Below are 6,704 nucleotides of genomic sequence, written 5' to 3'. Positions count from 1 at the left end.
TCTTTCCCTCTCTCCCTGGTGAGTGTACATGACCTCATAGCAAAACTTTAAAAAAAAAAGAGACTATACAAGTCAGTGTACATTTGTCACTACCCATTGTATGTGCATACCAACAGCGTAGAGCACAGCACAGACTTTGGGTGACAAGGATTGTCAGTGTGGGTTCACCAATTGTGACGAATGTATTATTCTGTTACAGGCTGTTGATAACAGGGAAGGCTGTGCAGGGGGTATATGGGAGCTCTCTGTACTTTCTGCTCAATTTTGCTGTCAACTCAAAGCTGCTCTAAAAAATAGTGAGTTTATAGATAGATAGATAAAGTAAAACTACCATAAGTTGAAAACAGTACCCATCCCATGGGATTTGCAAGGAAACTGAGCTCAGGGAGGAAAAGGGTCTGGGCCAGTTGAGTGCCCACTGTGAGCTGGCTTTGCTGTATTGCCACCTCTGTTGCATGGTTCCCTCTCAGCCACTGCTCATGGGAGGAAGATGGGGACCCAGCCCCTCCTATTCTTTGTGTGCCAGCATGCTGAGGCTTCAGAAGCCATGTCACTAGCTGGGCCCCATGGCTTAACTAGGGATGCTGCCAGCCAGGCTTCTGGCGATAATGACTGATCCCTAGTGAGGCCAGGATTCTGTACTTATCCCTGACTCCTGCCCACCGAGTGCCAGGGTCTGTGTACAACCTTTAAAGTGCTCCTTTTCTTTTTCTTCTTTTTAGTTTTGCTTTGGGGTGCATGCACTCACCAGAGAGAGACAGAGAGACAGAGACAGAGAAAGAAAGGAAGATAGCACCACCTGAGTGGAAAGTCCACTCCACTCTGCAGTCCCTTCTCTTCCATTCTCCTCCCAGGATTTTGGGCACATATGCACATGCGCCCAGTGTGTTTTTCAAGCCACTGGGTCTGGAACTCCAGCTGCAGAGTTAGCCATGTAGGATCCAGTGCCTTAACTGCCATGCCACCCACTGACTTTGACTTCAAATTCCTTGGATACAGGATCCAATTGGCCTGTCTTCCCCCCCCCAAATATTTTTTGTTGTGTTTTTCCTAAGAGAGAGAGACAGGCACCCCCAAAAGGGTCCTTATACTGCAGTTCACCCCTCGTCTCAGCCAGCCTGGATTACAGACATGTGTATGTACATGCGTGCTCAGGGAAGTCCCAGGATGCAAACCCAAGGCCTTTCCCATGGGGGTCCTGTTGTGTTACCCTTGTGCCTGCACCACCCCCGCCAAATGGCCTGTCTTTAATCAGGTAGTCTCTGTGGGCCAATCAGCTATTGGCAGGGGAGAAGACACATAACACAAACATAGTCACTAGGCCTTACCGCCCAATGGTGGGCAGTTTTATAAAGGGGATGATAGGCTAAAAAGACGCCAAAGGTGTCTCCTGCAGCTCCTTTAGGGAGTATTTACCTGTCCTTACCTCCTTTAATGCAACTGATCTGCCTTCTCCAATGGACATCTCTTAGATCAGAGGCCAACTTGTAGAAAGTGGTCCCCAGGAACAAAATAGAATTTGCCTCATGACTGTTTGTAGAATGAAATGCCAAGAAAGTCCAGAAAAAGGACCAGCCTTCAGGTACATGGAGGCATCACAGAAGAGGTGACATTTGGGGCCGGCAGGTGGCATGGTGGTTAAGAGTGTTGGATTCCCACATGGCCAAGTGCGGTTCAAGTCCCAGACCTGGTGGCTTGCTTTCTTACTTTCTCTCTCTCGCTCTCTGTCCTTCTCTGGTCAAATTTAAATAAATAAAGTTAAATAAAATAATAATAAAAAAAAAGAAGAGATGACATTTGGGTAGGCCTTTCAGAGGAGTAGGTTTACAAGCTGAGAGCAGAGGTTTAGCAAGAGGAAAAGGTGTCCCTCTGGCCAATCACCTAACACTGAGCTCCCACAGATTCACGACTCATTAGGTGACTGCTGTGGGAGTAGGGTAAGGCCTGAAAATGGGTGAGGCGTGGCTGAAAGTAGGATTAGATTACCAAAAGTGTCTGAGCCAAATAGTTCCTCCTCTGAACCCCCACAGACAGTTCTGTTCTCGCAGGAGTTAAGGCTGTATTATAATTGTGTTTGTGAACCCGTCTTCCCAGGAGTCTCAGGGGCTATGTGGTTTTCATCTTTGTATAACTAATCTCCAAGGTCTGTTGAATAAAACTGAATCCCCTCATGGCAAATGGTGGGCCGCAACAACCCTCCTATTCTTTTCTAATTGCCAGAAAGTGCACTTGCCAGAGAGAGACAGAGAGATGGAGGCAGATAGCAGCCCGCCCCGCCCCCCCACAGGGTGTGGTCACCACAATCCCTTCTCCATTTCTCTGTCCTGTTGGGTTCTGGGATATATGCACACGTCTGGTTTTTTAAATCATCAGGGCCAAGGTTTAAACCATGGTCAGCCATGCAAGATCTGACTCTCTTAACCACTAGGCTCCAGTGCTGGCCCAGACTCGAATATTCTTTTCAATGTGTACTCATAGAATCTAATCCTGAACCACACTTAGGGGCTATTGGGATGGAATACCCAGGTCCCATCTGGAGCAATCAGATGCAATTTCGGAAAGAATGAGACACTATAACCAAGATAATTGCAAAACTGCAGCTGAGTCTGGGAATCCCAGCCAACACTATGCAGAGGTAAATAAGGCCTTGTTCCCTCTAGGAGGAGATGGTGGGATTGACTTAAAACAGCAAAGAGGTTGGCTACGTTTTCTCTGAACTAAATAAACCTGTACATTTAGCACTATAAAAGAGTGTTTATAGTTATTTTTCCATTTCTTACTACTGCAAGCACATTATTTGCATTTTAAAGAGGAAGAACAGCTCAGGGAAGTTAAGTGATTTAACCAAGGTTACACAGCATTTGAGAGGAGCCTGCCTCGTTCCCTACCATCCCTGGGGAAGAACCTTTCATTACTTAGAGGGAGTTATTTTCTCTTTAAACTTCCAAAGTTCTCTCCAGAACTCAGAGAACTGTAAGTGGAGCCCATTCCTCCTCTCTTCCACAGAAAAACAGCTATTGTGTGTCTGCTATGCAGAAGGCCTGATTGTCCCTCTTTTGCTTAGTGAAAAATGCTTTCAGAAAAGCACCAACATAGGGACCAGCAGATGGCATAATGGTTACATCACTGGACTCCTAGGTAGCAGTTTGAGTCCTGGACCTGGTGGCTTAAAACTCACACCAGATGCATGTGCATGCATGCCTAAAATCCTGAGAGAAGACTGGAAAAGGGATCATAGCATGGCCATCCCCCCCAGGGGGGGTGGGGTGTGATTTCTCCCTTTCTGTCTGTCTGGCGATCACACACACCCTATAGCAAAAATCTCTCAAAAGAAAACAAAGTTTAAAAAGAAAGAAAGAAAGACAGAAAGAAAGAAAGAGAGAAAGAAAAGCACCAACATAAAAATCATTTTACCTCTGGGACAAGCAGGTGGTGGTGTGGTTAAGGTGCTGAACTCCCAGATGACCGAATGCATTTCGAGTCTTGGACTTGGTGGCTTACTTTCTCATTTCTCATTTCTCTCTCTTTCTCCCTGTCTCTAGTGAGTGAACATACCCTATAGCAAATTAAACAATTATTTATTTTATTTTACTTTATAATTTTTATTATCTTTTTAAATTTGCTATAGGGCAATTGTGCTCACCAGAGGGGAAGAGAGAGAGAGAAAAGGAAAGTAAGAAAGCAAGTTGTCAAGTTTGGGACTCGAACTGCATTCAGCCATGTGGGAGTCTGGCACCTTAACCCCCACGCTACCTGCTGGGCTCCTATAGCAAATTAAAAATCAATTAATTAATTAGTTTATTTTTAAGAAAAAGTCATATACCTCTAAAGTAAGTAAATGCAATGCGCCTGCTTTCCTTTTTTATTTTTATTTTTTTTTACTTTTTGCTATAGGGCGTGTGCACTCAGTGTAGAGAGACGGAGACAGAGAGGGAGAATGAAAAGTCACCCCGAAGGGGGATGGCCATGCTGCAATCCTCTCTCCTTCATTCTCCTCTCCAGATTTTCGGCACACACCAGGCATGATTTTCAAGTCGCTGTGTCTGGGACTTGAACCACGCGATCAGTCACATGGGATCTAGTGCTTTAATTTCCACGCCACCTGCTGGCTCCTAAACGTGCCTACTTTCTTACCATCTAATGTGTGCTATATTTGAATTATTTGATATGGGTTCAAGTTCTGGAATTTAAACCCCAGTTACGGGTTGTGAGACCTTGTGAAACTCCACTTCTCTGAGCCTCAGTTTTCTTTCTTTAAAAATAAGTAAAATTCAGGCCTGTGGGTGGCATGGAGTTTATGACAGCTGGATCCTACCTAGCTGACTGTGCAGTTTGAGTCTCAGACCCAGTGGCTTGAAAGTCATGCCGGGCACATGTGTGTGCGTGCCCAAAATCCTGAGAGGAGTGTGGAGGAGAAAGGATGACAGAGTGGCCATACCCCGGGGGGGGTGATTTCTCTTTTCCTCTCTCTCTTTCTGTCTCTCTTTGGTGAGTGCAGGTGCCCTATAGCAAAAAAAAAAAAAAAAAAAAGGTAAAATTCATGTAATATAAAATTGTAATTGTTCACTTTAAGTGAGTTATTCAATGACTGTATTCACAGTACTATGGAACTATCACCTGTATCGTTTCAAAACCTTTCCATTACTCCATAATAAAACCCTGTACCCATTAAACAGTTAATCCCCATCCTCCTCCCCCGTCCCTGGCAACCACTATTCTACCTTCTGTCTCTATGAATGATCTATTCTTGATATTTTATATAAATGGAATCACACAATGTGTGACCTTTCATTTCTGGCTTTTTTCACTCTGTATATTGTGTTCAAGGTACATCCAGGCTGTAGCATGTATCAGTACTTCATTTGTTTTTTTTTGTGTCTTTTTTTTTTCACTTTTTTTTTAATTAGCCAGAGGGCACGTGAGAAACAGAGAGAGAGAAAAGTGAGAAAGCACCTCCTACAGGGGACAGTCACACCTCAAGTCCCTCTCCTGCACTTCTTCCTCCTTCGTGGACTTTGGGTGGGCATGTATGCATGTTTCTTTTTTTTCTTTCTTTCTTTTTTTTTTTCTTAAGGTTTTTTCCATAGAGCACATGCATTCTGCAGTGAGAGACAGTGAGAGGGAAAGTGAGAAATCATCCCCCGGGTGATGGCCATGCCGCAATCCCCTCTCCTCCATTCTCCTCTTGGGATTTTGGGCACACACGCACATGCACATGAGGTGAGTTTTAAGCCACCAGGGCCGGGACTTGGATCCATAGTCAGCCATGTGGGAGTCCAGCACCTTAACCACCATGCCACCTGCTGACCCCAGCCCTTCATTCTTTTTAATAGCTAAGTAATATTTCACTTTATACATACCATATTTTGTTGATCCATCATCTTTTTTTTTTTTTTAAACCATCATCTGTTGATGGACACTGGGCTGTTTCCACATTTTGACTGTTGTGAATAATGCTGTAATGAACGTTGGTGGTTAAGTACCTGTTTGAGTCCCTCCTTTCAATTCTTTTGGGTTGAAATTATACCTAAAAGGGAAATGCTGAGATATATGATAAATCTACATTTAATTTTTAGATGAACTGTCAAACTGTTTTCTGCTATAGCGATACCATTTTTTTGGGGGGGTGGGGTGGAGTTTTGCTATAGGGTGCATGTGCTTGCCAGAGAGACAGAGAGTGACAAAAAGTGAAAAATCACCCCCGGGGAGATGACCGTGCCACAATCCCTCCTCCTCTCAGGATCTTGGGCATGCATGCACACGAGCCTACATGAGTTTAAGCCACCAGGTCCGGGACTTGAACCGCGATCGACTACATGGGAGTTCAGCAACATAACCATTACACCATCTGCTGGTCTCAACTGTACCATTTTAAAGTTCCACCAGCAATATTTATTTTATGTTGTGAAATGATATACCATTGTGGTTTTTATTCATATTTCTCCAATGATTAATAATATTGAACATCGTTTCATATGATTATTAACCATTTTATATGTCTTCTTTGGATAAATGTCTATACAAATCCTTTGTCCCTATTTATTTATTTATTTAGTTTAAAGAATTATTTTATTTTGCTTTATTTATTTATTTTAATTTGACCAGAGAGGGACAGAAAGAGCGAGAGAGAGAGAGAGAAAGTGAGAAAGCATGCTGCCAGGTCTAGGACTTGAACTGTGGTTGGCCATATAGGAGTCCAGCACCCTTAACCACACCACCTGCTAGCCTCAACCCTTTTTATTTAGTTAGTTCTTAAAATTCTTTTATTTAACCCTATTTATTTATTTATTTTAATTCGGCCAGAGAGGGACAGAGTGAGAGAGAGAAAGAGGGGAATGAGAAAGCAAGCCGCCAGGTATGGGACACGAACCACATTTGGCCATGTGGGAGTCCAGAGCCCTTAACCATTACCTCCTACCAGCTTCCCCCTTTTTATTTTTACTAAAAAAAAATTTTTCCCCTGTGAGCCAGAAGATGGCATGGTGGTGAAGTCCGTAGACTCCCACATGACCTGCCAGAGTTTGAGTTTCAGTGGTGGCTTGCTTTCTCTCTCTCTCTGTCTCTCTCTCTCTCTGCCCTATAGCATATTTTAAAAAATAATATTTAAAACAGGGACCAGTAGGTGGTATGGTGGTTAAGGTGCTGGACACTCCTATATGCTATATGGCCGACCATAGTTCAGGTCCTGGACCTGGTGACACTCT

Source organism: Tupaia chinensis, unplaced genomic scaffold (assembly GCF_000334495.1).
Source record: "Tupaia chinensis unplaced genomic scaffold, TupChi_1.0 Scaffold147003_1, whole genome shotgun sequence".
NCBI lineage: Eukaryota > Metazoa > Chordata > Mammalia > Scandentia > Tupaiidae > Tupaia > Tupaia belangeri.
Note: the sequence above shows the minus strand (reverse complement) of the source record.